The following is a 13,522-nucleotide window of genomic DNA, read 5'->3' on the forward strand; positions in this document are numbered from 1 at the left end:
TTTAGGTATTTTTTTTGCATTCTGGCTACCCTTCTCTCATCCTTCATCCCTCTACATGCAGGCTTGAAATAAGGTATGGTGCCCTTTCTTCACTGAATGACCCCTGAGAAGGAGTAATACACTCCCAGATTTCAGTATGCAATCACAAAATTATTTCACTGACCATTTTAAATCATTGAAGAGTATACAGTTTTTATTGCAAAGTCTAGCAACACCCCTGCAGAAGAATTTATTCATTTAATTCCCTGAATGCATTAGCAGAGCAATTATTTTTCCACTTTGCTAAAAAGCAGTTGTACCCCTATATCTCAGAGCCTCCAAAATAAACAAATCAGTAAACAAAGCAATTAGTTCCTGAAATAATTATACTGTTTTTTTAAGGCAAGCAACTGGTAAAAAAAGTTTTTTTTCCTGAGTTTTTCATTCAGAAGTCCCAAGATATTCCCATCTTAAGAGATCCTCTAGAGACTGGAAGTGCAATTATAATAATTTTGCAGATTCTGAAAACTAGCTATGTAAAGTTCATTTTTCTTGTTAAACTTTTCACAAAGCACCATCAGTGTTGGGAACAGAGTACAAGAGAATTGCCTCTTCTGCCCTTATTACAGAGCTACTCCAACACAGCAGCATCTGTAGCAATAGTTCTTGTTAATATTATTTAAAGCTCTGATCAGTCTTATTGCTAGACTTCCACAAAAGTTTAATATTTATAACATATTGCTATGTCCATCACTGTTGATTTAAAAGTAAAATAAAATCAAAGTTAAGGCTGACAGAGTTATAGAGCTGAATGTCAGAGAGCAAAAGAAAATATGGTAATAATAATATTATTATAATGCAATGTGGTAGCAGCTAAAGTACTTTTCAAAGGTACCTCATGCCCAGTAACAGTCTCTTCAACAGCCTTTCTCTTCAGCCACATGAAATCAATCTGATTACTTCTAAGGAAATTATATATAGCAAAAACAATTTTCTAATGTATTACAACAAAAAGCTTTTCTCATCAGGCAGGGAGACACAGCAAGAATCACACAAAGACATCTATTTCTAGTCCTGAAGATTTCCATGTATTAAACAACCACCTGTGATTAATTCTGCAGGGAGGAGGAATTGATTTTAATAATATTTTCCAAACTAGTACAATTACTTAAGAAGATACAATCTGTCATGTTTGAAATATGAGAACATGGGATGTTTCTCAGTGAACTCCTAGAAATACTCCAGCTTTTAGAGTAAAACATATAATTCCAACCTTAAATATTAGAAAATATAAGTCATAACGCCTCTTGCTATTATTTTTAAAAGGTTTTCCAAGCCAACATATTGCAAGCAAAGAAAAATACATTCCTCACTACTGCCTGAATCTACATGGCATCTGCATCAATAGTTCTGGAAGCAGAATTTTGGAACACAAGAAGCTGATGATCACAGGAGCATGAAAAATAAACTTTTTCACTTGACTGAAACTTAGGAAATGTTAGTGTACTTAATGTACCATCAGCATCCCAGATGTAGACATTTTCATATGGAAGCAGCAGTGAACATGCTCACCTGGTATAATCTCTCTTAACGTCACTAAACAAACAGTTGAAGTGCAGTATATTATCAAAAAAGAATAAATACCATTGACATGAAACCCATGAGACACCAATGAAATGGATTAAAATAATATCTTTTATAAATGAGTATATAGCAATTGCAATTAAAATACCTATGCCTAGAAGAGAAAATAAAGTCATTAACTGAAAAAAAGATGTGTTAAGATATCTACCTATCCCAGAGGTACTAAGCAATATATAACTTATTTTATAGTTATGCAGTATCATTTTCATATAGATAGCTCAGCATGCAGCAAGGACAGATTTTGGCTCTTGCACTTCGTGGGAGGGCTTGGGTTAGTATTTTCCTGGATTTAAAAGAGAGCAGGTGAGGCTAAGTGAAGATGGAGAAGTCTGGTTTTTCTCCATAAGGATGGGAGATTTTTGCCATTTTTGCATTAAGGGGTGTTTACTGGGGTAGTAGAATGCATCTCCTTTGAATTTCGGTGGGTAGCTATATGTAGTGACAGGTCACCTACCTGTATTGTGTAATAAAAAACCTGTTGGTTTTATTTTTTTTCATTGCACCACAGATGTCAGTGCTGTTAACAGACATACACAGTGCATGTTTACACTTAATTCTATATGCTTGTGGTTAGGAGTCTAGTTTGGTTCAAAGTCAAGGCAAACTTGGACATATAATGTCTCACAGGAAGAGCTATTGAAAACATGCAGGGGAAAGATCAGCTATAGAAGGAAAAAGCAATAATCCAGCTCTTAATGTTCTAATCTGTCATTAAAATCTTTGGAAATAACTTCTGTAGAAAGATATCTAGCACTGATTCACTTATAATATTACATTAGCATAATTTTCAACTTCCAGTGGAAAATGAAACAAAACATTCCCATAAATAAAAGAGAAAGATGAATGACAGGGTTTTATTACCAAAGGAACCACTGACACTCTAATTAGCAATACAAGGATTATGCTTAGGGCGGATGAATCCCCTAAAGTGTGAGCAGTATTTTTACCTCCTTCTATCAGGAAAGGAAAAGTTTAGGTCATCTGAGGGAAATCAAGGAAGCAGAGAAAAATACTATTAAACCTCCTTTTCTCCTCCTCCAAAGACAACCTGGGCATTCCCAGGCTAGGTGTTGGTCTCAGCACACACTGGGAGGTGTGACTGCCCATGCACAGTGCGCTGCTGGGAGGACAGCGAACGCCCCTCTCCCCCAACAATCACTCTCTGTTAATATATGATAGACAGCCAAAGCACTTCTGTGAAGAAAACGAGTGAACTACCTATGGAAAAATAAACTGCTTTTCAAGAACATCCATCACTGGAAAGGGCTGATTTTCTTGTCCTCAAACAACCTTGTTCCTAAGGTTCCTGGGCTGCCTCTGAGTTGTAGGAAAGAACATATTGGGGGTTCACTATATGGTGTGATCTCTTTTGTTACTCATACACTCATTCATTTTCTCTTTCCTGCACCAGCACAGGGTGCCTGACTGTGAAACCAAGGAGCCACTAAACTGACCCATATTGCTGTTGTGACACTAGTAAACTACACATATTAATACCAAGGCATCTAGCATGGCACTAATAGTTGGATTATTAGTGGCTGAACAAGCAGGCTTAGGCAGCCTTTATTAGGCTAATGAACAGATTTTTCCAACCAATGTCCCTAATCACCGTGCCTGCCTGCAGTAAAATAGCATGAATAACTGTTAAACCAGATACAATTAAGGTCCTCACTGGGATTAGAGCTACGGAGCGGCTGTTCCCAGGCACCTAGATCCCTGTTTCCTAATTCTAGTTAATAGGAGACCTTCTGCCTGCTTTCTGCCTTGAGCCAGTAAAGGAGAAGGGGAGGGAGGGGGGAAAAAACCCTTTGCAGAATATCAGATCCTCTCTCCTAACCTTTCCTGGATGAATAGAGACGGATTGTGAATCGTGCAAACCTAACATCTTCTAGAACAATGAGGCCCTTCAGCGATAACAATAGTACTAATCATAATAGTAGGCAGCTCCAGCCCCTTTCTATCATGTGCAAACAGTTGGGGCAGAATATGAAATTGCTTTAGAAATAGATACTGACTTTCCCCCCCCCCTTCCCTTTCACTTGCCTACTAAGAATAGCCTAATTTATTCATGCTTTTATTTGGCAACAGAAACTAGGCTGACCTGCCTCCCTTTTTATTCACACAGATAAAAGGGCTTTGGCAAAAAGGCAGAGGACACTCTCTGCATTTAAAGGTGTCTAGTGTTGCTCTCCAAAGGAATGACAGAATGGTTACTGCTTCTTTCATTGGTCCTCCTCTGCTCTCTGGCCTTCATCTCTTTTCTCTCCGACTTTCTTTGGGGCTGTTCATGCCATAAAAACTAGGTTAAATCTGGGGTGGAGGGGAGGGGAGAGAGTAAAAGAAACTCAAGTGCCTTCAGCATCTCGTTCAGAATAGTGTGGCACTGTGCAGCTACAGAGGTCCTATGTGTAACTCAGTCTTGGAGCTCCGGGAAGAGAGCATGATTTAGAGATTTTGCTGAGAGTGTGTTTGGCAAGGGGGGAAAGAAGGGGGACTGAAAAGGGCTTGCGTTAACCCTTCTCCTATCTTTGTGTAACAAGAGTTGCTACTCAGAAAACGTGAGTCACTGCAGAAACACCTTGCATACCAAGCCCAATCCATATGAGACAGCCTGGCTGTATAGATCGCGCTGACGTCCCTGGCTGTGCTCACGGCAGAGCCCTCCCGAGCAGCACACGCAGCCGGGCCGTCACGCTGCAGACAGATAACAACAAAGTTAATTGCTAAGTACAAACACAGGCATCTTTCAAGCTGGACAAAACCCCTACGTATCCAAACACAGCTTCAGTGGCTGCCTGCGCATCCACTTGGTGAGCAAAGAGCTGGGTTATCTGGATAGGGGTAAGAGGGCTTCTGTCTGGGTGAGTAAAGTTCAGCTGCTCCCTGCTTGATTAGTAAAACCTCAGTCTAAATAATAACTTTTAACACCGCATCAGAGGTGGTTGGTTATGTATTTTGGTACTCCTGATGGTGCTGCAAAAGAGAAGGAGCACTGCCCGATGGTGGTGCCAGGGACCGTCTGCACAAGATAGCCACAAACAGTCACCCACAAAGCAGGGTCTTCTCCAGGCTCCTGGAGGCTCACCTTCCCCACATTTTCTTTCAGGTGTTTCAGGTGGTTTTCCCCATGATTCCACTTTTCTCTTGAGCTTATCTCATTGCATGCAAAATATTTTTATAAAAAGATGATCTAGAAAGTCACATAAAGAGGAGTCTGAAAAAACAAACACTGAGGATGTTGGTGTGCAAGAGCAGCTTAATAGTATCTCCTGCCCTTTTAAATTCAACCGCACTCACCACAGACTAATACTTGAGCTGCTCAACATCCAACTCCTGGTCTATATTTGGGATTTATCACCCAAATTACTGATTTTGTTCCTTCTGCACCTTTTGGACTACCTCATTTTCTCAGCTATGCCAAAATAAATATGAGTTCAACAGATATATTATGGCTTACTCCAGTGTAACTGAGAGCAGAATGTGACTTGTCTTCTCAGATGCATTATTAAAGAACCTAGTGAGAGCACAGATTTTCCTGCTATGTTATCACATGATAAGGTCGAGTTGATCTGCAAAGTGAAACCTTTCAGAATTTTATTTGGCAGTTTGCTTTAAAACATCAAGTGGTAAATGGTTTCTGCTCTATTTCAGTTCTCATGAACACAGTTCTTTTACGACTGAACCCTTCAACAGGTTAGCAAACATTGTCTCTCTGCCAAGACATGCCATTTCTTTTTTTGTAGAATACTTCTTTTCTTCATTCCTCTGCCAACCCTTTTCTCTTCTCCACACACTGCTTTCAGATTGCCAAGGCATGATCGTGTGCTTTAAAGTTGATTTTGGAATTACTTGGCATATCTTCTTAGCTTTCATCTATTTTCCTATCTGGAAACACAATAGAAAGCTTTGACTTTCGAAAATTATTTTTTTAAGCACCTCTTTCCAGAATCTATCAAAGTGCTAGATACCACTGATTTTGTGTAAAAAACAAGACCATCAGGATTAATATTCTTTTCATATACAGTTGAGAAAGGTTGAAACTTCAAAGCTAAAATTCAGATATAACCTCCCTGCAAAGCTCAGGTATTGGCATCTGCTTATCAATATTAAAAATGAGATGTAAGAAGTCTTATGCAAGAGTACATATCCAAATACACTCCAGCACTGTCCAAGAAGGATTCAGACACCATGTAACCATATAAAATGCACCAGATTTGGCATCCAGAGGGTTGTGTCCATAAGAAGTCTATTAGTAGAGTTAAAGCCACAAATAGTAGTTGTGGGCATCTCATCTGTCATTCTGTTACACTGGCAACAAAACATCACTCTCGCTTCTCCCACTGATCAAAAGATCTTTCCAAGTCCTCAACTCATTCTGGTAGCTCTGTCCTAAATGCTGTTTCTATTTTTTCCACACACTCTGAAGTTGAGGCTCAGTAACCCCAGAGTTGTCTCCCTATCTTCCTACTCCTTACACAGCCAATAATCCTACTTGCCATTTTAAGAGACAGCCCCTATTTGGCATTACAGAATACCTGGGTTTCTGTCATTATGCCAATCCCCTTTTCATGTCATTGCATTGATGGAAATGATCTCCATCTTTTAAGTGTGACCTACCATAGATGTAGGATTTTGCATTTGGCTGCATTATTTCAGACTGTTTATTTCTGCTGCCATTATGTGTCTCCCTTAACTCTTCAGAGTGGAACCTTTTGGGGCAGTCACTATACCTGGCTATGTGTTGATGTGGTGTCAAGCACAGCAGATCTTCATGTTCAATGAGCTTTACTGGTCATCTCCTTTCCACATACCATTCACACAGCCGTCTTTATGTTGGGCTGCGTCCCAGTGCATCTAAGTATTCTGATGCAAAGATATCACATGAGCCACCACATGTCTGTTTACTGCCTCCCATCCATTGCCTTGAGTTCAACACAAAAATATGTTCATTTACATAACCCCTTGTCAGACATGCATACTTAAAGGCTAACCTGGCCACATAGCACAAAGTTATGAGCTTGCTTGCCAAGACCTTGCACTCCTACTCTTCATAATAGGTTTCAGAAGCATCTACGAAAGTCAAAAATACCTTTTCTGTCAACAGAGCAGAGAAAGGCCAAACTTAGGACACTCTTAACGCTGCACACATCCCATGTATTTACAGACCAAAGATCAGTACATATTTCAGGTGTACCTATATTTACAAAGGTGAAACTAATAAGACACAATCCAGAACAGAGGTATTCTCTTCAATTAGTTCTTGCCATACACAGTGGCAATCAATCTATCCTATGGAGAAATGACCCTTGAATGAGGCTTTGTGGCATGTCAGTTGCAATCTGTCATCCTGAACAGTTTAGGCTTCCTTGTGTAGATGAGGATCCAGGATTTTAGTGTGAAAATCCGTTTTAATGCTTTTTTCGCCTTTCCATGGGCTAATGCTACTGGTTTGGTGGGATCAGTGAAGAGCTAAAGGCATGACAACAAAACACTATTAGCAGTAGGGAGTCTATATTTTCTGGAAAATAGTCCAGAAGAATCATTCCCAGAGCACAATATGGAAAGAACAGAGCTACTCAAACCATACAAAAATATCTAAGTAAAATGTGACTTTGTTAATTTTTCCCAGGAGAAACATTTAAATCACATGCTACCACCTGCTGTATTTTGCCAGTTAAAGGACAGTGGTTTTTAAATTAATCTCTGCAAGTTTTTCAGAATTCCTTCGTATTTCATCCTTCAAACATTTAATTGCTTCTGACTGCCTTCAGGAGGTGTACTGGAAGAAAAGCCGTTCTGCAAGGCAGCTGGGAGATCTCAAGCAGTTCCAACTTTTCCCAGTTAATTCTATAGCCTGAAAGCAAGCCAAGATCTTGGATTAACACTAGAAGGGCGAGGATTGTGGCTTCAGAGTTTGTTACAAACAAAAGCACATTGTCAGTGTATAGCATCCAATGGTACTTCAGTGAACCATCCCTGATACCCTGAATGCTTGGGTGAAAGCATACCATGATTGCCATTTATTTCAGGGCATCAGCAAACTCTGATGTTGTTGCAAGCCCGTAGGGAGCAAGCATTTGTAGTTTAGCAAAAACCCCAAACAAACTCAAGCCTCTCCTTCACCCAGAAAAACACCCCCAAACCTAAATTCCTGACTGCAAATAAAACAAACAAAAAGTTACCTTGCATGGGTAGCTTTCAGGATCTTGCATGCAGGACCCTAATTAGACTGATAGAGATTTTAGTCAAATTTAGGAATTGTATTTTATAAGCTTGATGTATATCTCATTATATATTATGCCTATCTCAGACTGTAATAATCATTTCTCCAGCTGCTTTTTGCTTAAGATGGCAAGTTAGAAGTCTACCAATTTTTCCCCCTGACTCCCAGAAGTCTTAACAATGTGTAAATTCAATGCGGGCCATATGCAGTTTATTTAACCTCTCCAGGTGCTCTGGGAAAGGACTTTTAGCCTGTTGCTGATCTAATTTCATCTTCTGTCTTCACCTTTTCCTTAAAACCACAGCAAAACTAATAACTTAGCCTCAAAGCAAGTCTTCAAAGCAGCTTGTCAATTTTCCTTAAAGAAAAACTGAAGGATCAACCACCCTTTTTTTTCCCTTTTTGTAAAAACAACCTGGAATGGGGATCTAAAAAGAGAATAGTATTAAATTTCTGTTTTATTTCATGCTCAAAGTACATGCAGTATGTTTTATGGTAATGAATGCATGATCAGAGATTAGGAGTACATCAGCTGAGGAGTTGAGCACAGCTCCCATGAGGACAGGAATAAAAAAGAATAATCAACTTATGAATACAGCCTTTATTACAATACTACGGCTCTAGAACATCTTATTTATGACTTGAGTGGAAAGATTTATGTACTATTAGTTCCAGATTTCATTAGACTTATGTACAGTTATGATAAGGATGTGTACATTTCTGGAAGCTTGTCAAAATGTCTATGAAAATTCTGCATGGTGAATTCCCCTGGTCACAGACCACATGTCTTACATGATAGTTTCTCAGGCAGACCATGTTCTTCTCCTAGTTTTTTCTTAGAAAGCAAACTCAGCAGGTAGAGCTGGTTTTGTGCTCTGTCTGTATAAACTCCAGCACAATGGGATTCTTATACATTGGGATTTTAGAGTGTTAGGATAAGGCAGGTATAAAAATCAAAACAATAACAGTATGAAACAACACAGGAAACCAAATTCAGCACTGTACAACATATACAGCTTGCAAGAAACCTGACCCAACTCAAATCTGCCCTTTGCTCTACAACTTCCCCTGTAAAGTCTTGAAAATGCATTATTTCAGAGATGGGACTGTGTCAAAAAACTCCACTTTTTAAATAAAATTCTTCATGGTGTAGGGTGGTTTCTTTACTTGGGAATACAGAAAATTTGATTATCTACCTTCAGGGTTTGGCTTTGGGTCCAAGAACTCTCGGCCCTCAATATACCGTGTGAAGTCCTCAGACAGGTCAAGTATTTCTGAGGTAAACACCAGAAAATTTCCTTGTTGTCACATGCCTTGGTCCCTGTGGCTGTGTGATCTGCTCTCCAGATCAGCCCATTTACACTGGGGGTTTCCCAAACCTGGGCAGAGATGCCACGCATTTAATCCCCTACTGAACATACACAGCCCGCCTGCACTGCAGGCACTCACAGAAGGGTCGGGGAGGGAGACACTGCAGACACTCTCGTACCTCCAGAGATGAGGGAGGTTAGCTGCAGTCGTTTTAAGCCAGGAGGGAGGGAGTATAGCCTACAGGAGGAAGGAGTGTGGAGGAGTCATCTCGCTCCTGGATTTACTGGAAGTTAGTTAAGTAACCGTATACAGAGGATATAACTAGTAATCAGGTCATGAATCTCTGCATACAGTTATTTTTGTAAGAAGCCAAACACATTTGGCAAGCCTGGTATTGTCTTATATTATTAGCTGGCAAATAGTGTACAGAGGCTTTCAGTCCAGTGAGAGCAACAGCAAAGAAGAGATCGCACTTGACAGGAAGACAATAAAAACATCTCTGAGCACAGAACAAAGAAGGGACTTGGAACAACAGGAGCACTAAATTCCAAGCCTTGTATAAGCATGGAAAGAAGCATTCAGTCCATGACCAAGCAGATCATGGGTATTCAAAATAGGAAAATTAAGGAAGTAATTTAAAAGTGAATACTTTGATGTCCTACTCACTTTAAACACAAACAACAAAAGAATAAGATCCAATTATCTAAAATATTTGGTGAATAGACAAAAAATGCATTCAATAAATAGTGACTGAGAATGGAGAATAATATTTCAGCTTCTGGCAAAAGCAAAGAAAATAAATTCTTGCTTAAAATGTATTGCTCAGTGCCTTGGTACTCATGTCTACATTTAGAGATTGGAAAGATTCACTAAACACAGGAGACATCATTCATGGGATGAATAATTTAGGTGATCCAAACATAAAGGACTGACCACCAAGAGAACCAGCCCAAACCCAACAAGTGTTTCTGAACAGAAAGCACCGGGCTGCTGAAACTATACATCAAAACTAGATGAACTGAGAGTGAAGAGCAAATATACCAGAGGCTGTAGCAAAAGGAATCCAGGTAAGACAGGCATAAACTTGTCAAATACATAGGCACCATGATGTCAAAATTAAAAAGAAAAGTAAGAATGGAGCACACCTCCATGTACCCCAAAGTACTCATTGAAAAAAAAAAAAATTAAAAAAGCATTTAGCCTGTCACTATAACCACGGAAAGCACAGAAAAGCCACCTCAGGACACCAGGGTAGGCAATCAGTCCACTGCAGCAGAGAGGGTAAAGACTGGAGGCTCCTTTAGGAGAATCCACCTCAGTCTGGCTCTCAAAATTACTCGGAGTGACCCTAAAAGTGGGAGTCGCTGGCAGAGCAGAGGCAGAGGCAAGGATAGGGCTGGAGGAAAGCTTAAGAAAGATCACACAGAAGCCAGAGCAGGAGTCAAAAGCAGGCAGCCTTGTGAGAAGCCATGACTTTCCACCCCCAGACAGGCTGCAAGGGACCCCCCAGCCTCCCCACACAATTCTCAAACTTGAAGGCGGGAGGGCACAGGGCACGTCCCAGGAGGCACGAAGGAAAAGCCTTGGATTTACACACAGAGCACAGACTATCATTTGGGACAGGTTTATTTACATCAGATATCTACCAAGAAACAGGCAGTGAAGTTTTACAAGCACTCTTACCCTGCATGAATGAAAGAGGGATATTGGTGATAGCCAGGCTTTGAGCAGCCAGCACAACCCCATTACTTTCCCTCTCCTGAGGAGTGATTTTCCTTATCTATATCTGTGACCTGGATCTTGCTATTACACCAATCCCGCTGAAGTGTTCTTTATTGTGATGGAAAAGTCAGCAGCAGACCCATATCCCCTCAAGGGACACCCTGGTACCATTTACTCAAACCATGGTTGTGTTATACAACAGCAACCTTCTGCTTTGCTAACGTGCAGACATATGAGCTGTAAGCAATTTGTATAAAATATTTTAAGATACCAAGAAAAGAGCAAAAAAGCAAAGATGAGAAACAATAGCATACTGTTAATTTTTGGGTCATTTAACACAACTCCCGGTAATTTTCTTATCTCTGTGCATCAAGTTTAAAACTGGAAAAAAAAAAATCATCTCTCCTTGTGTACATCTCAGCAAACCCTATCAGGATACTTCAAGTTTGTCTCAGTTGGCTTCTGTTATGTTGACTTCTGCTACAGGATGAGTGAACACACTGAGGAATAGAGCCATAATTCTGCTCCAAAATCTAATGCCAGCTGGAAACAGTGAAATTATGACATTGGACTTGTCAGTGGGGATGTCAACAGCAGTAGCATGAAAAGGTTTTATGAAATACTTTTTTTTTTTTGCAGTCCACCAGATCCTGTAAAAATGTGCTGAAGTTGCCTGTTATAGCTTGATCTAAGCCTCTTTGGATTCATACAAGTCTAATAATGGGCTTTAGTAATCTCTAGATGAGAACCTTTAATGATAAACATGTCTAGAATAGAAATTTTTACATTCCCAGAAGTAAACATTTTGGTTTAAGCCCCTCCTGTCCACAAACAAGACAGGAAATAGACTGCAACTAGCTTGCCTCTTGTAGAAGTTATTTTTTATTTTCTTTGTGTATTACAGCAAGTAATATAACAGTAATTAATCTGTATCCATGATTGAGCTAAAATCTAGAATAAACTGACATTATTCCTCTTAGCCACTATTTGAAGAATTAACTGGTTAAAGGCTGGCACAGCATTTGCACAAGAGTATTTTATACTGCTGGTTTTGTAATAACAGTATTTAAGAAACTGCCATGAAATTAGTAAAAGTAACTAGGTTTAGTAAGGGTAATGCTAACTAAACAGCTCCAGACAAAGTGTCCTATGCTTTACAAACCTTTGCACTCTGCCAGAAGAATGTGGGGAAAAAAGCTAATCAATAAAAGACAAAATAGAAGCATTACCTCATCATGACGCAAACTCCCATAGCCTAAACACTGATCCAAAAGGAGAAAACTGAACTAGTGGCTCCAGAGATAGGAATAAACCTTTGGTCACATCAAATTCTCCACTCTAGTTAGAGAAATACTTGGCTCTCAGTAAAGCAGCAATCTCTGGTTTTATCCCACAAAAATGAAGATAGAGATAAAAAGCAAATACAAAAATTAATTGTTTTTAAAATAGAGTGTGATATCTTTAGGCCAGACTATACCTTATAAATTATTTGTAGATAGCTGATTGCAGAGAAGCATCTGTCATAATTCTGACCTCTGTGTGTTGCCATACCCTGAGGCAGCAATAACACGTGCCCTTTACTAAATAATGAAGCAGTATGCCAATATATTAGCCACAAAGCATATATAGGTATGAAAGAAGAAATTATTTTAAGAAGAAAGAAGAAATTACTTTAAAGCTATGCTGTCTTCTGGAATGAGATTTTTTTGTCTGAATGACACTCTGGACTAGAAAGCTCAGTGTGCACCAGGGGCACTTCTCAGTAGTTTCTTGTTTCCCTTTAACATGACCCAGACGTTTGTCAGCTGTGCAGCTATGAAGCACAGACACTGTGAGCACAAGTTCAGTATTTTGTCCTGACAGTCATGCCTACTTTGAGCAGCACTGTCACGATTTGGTCCTTCCTACCATCAGAAGCATCTGGAGGAATGAAAACAATCAACGAAACTTTTTGCAGATAAAAAAACAACTGCATAAATGACCCCACTTTTTAACCGAAACTGGATTTCTCAAACTTTCTATATGCTTAGCACAAATTATGGTTCAATTCAGACTTTAGGCAAAGACAAACAACCACCACAGAGCAGGCAACTCCTTGCACAATGCTCATCCACTTACAGCAGCTTGATCATTTGAGTGTGGTACAGCTTGCCTGTCGTTTGCTTCATGCTGCTTTTGGAGCTGTTTTTTCCATTTGTTTGTGTTGAAGGCTGCATTTGTTTTCTTTCCTTGTACTGAAAAAACTGGAGTACTGTTGACAGTAAAATTATTAGGCCCTTTACCCTAAAGTTGTCAACCAGTCTTGGCTGTTAACAGATCTAACAATTAGGTAATTAAAAGTATGATTGACAGGCAAACAGCGAAAGAAACCAAACCTGTTATTGCACCCCTTCAGTGCAACAAATAAACCCTCTGTACGTTTTCAGTATTCACTGGCTTCAACAGGCCTAATTATCCCTGGTTGATGAGTATGTGCATAGCATTCAGAAAGTGTAAGGTTTTCATGTCACTTGTTTTTTTCTTAGGTTTTTTTTTTTTTTTTTTTTTGGTTTGGGGTTGTTTTTTTTTTTCAGCTAGAGTCCTTTTTCTAATACGTGTGTGCATTTTGAATATAATGCTAAAATACTGGATGTCACCCTGACT

The sequence above is a fragment of the Pseudopodoces humilis genome, chromosome 8 (genome assembly GCF_049639895.1).
Source record: "Pseudopodoces humilis isolate 2021_Gansu_Grassland_sample_001 chromosome 8, ASM4963989v1, whole genome shotgun sequence".
NCBI classification, from domain to species: domain Eukaryota; kingdom Metazoa; phylum Chordata; class Aves; order Passeriformes; family Paridae; genus Pseudopodoces; species Pseudopodoces humilis.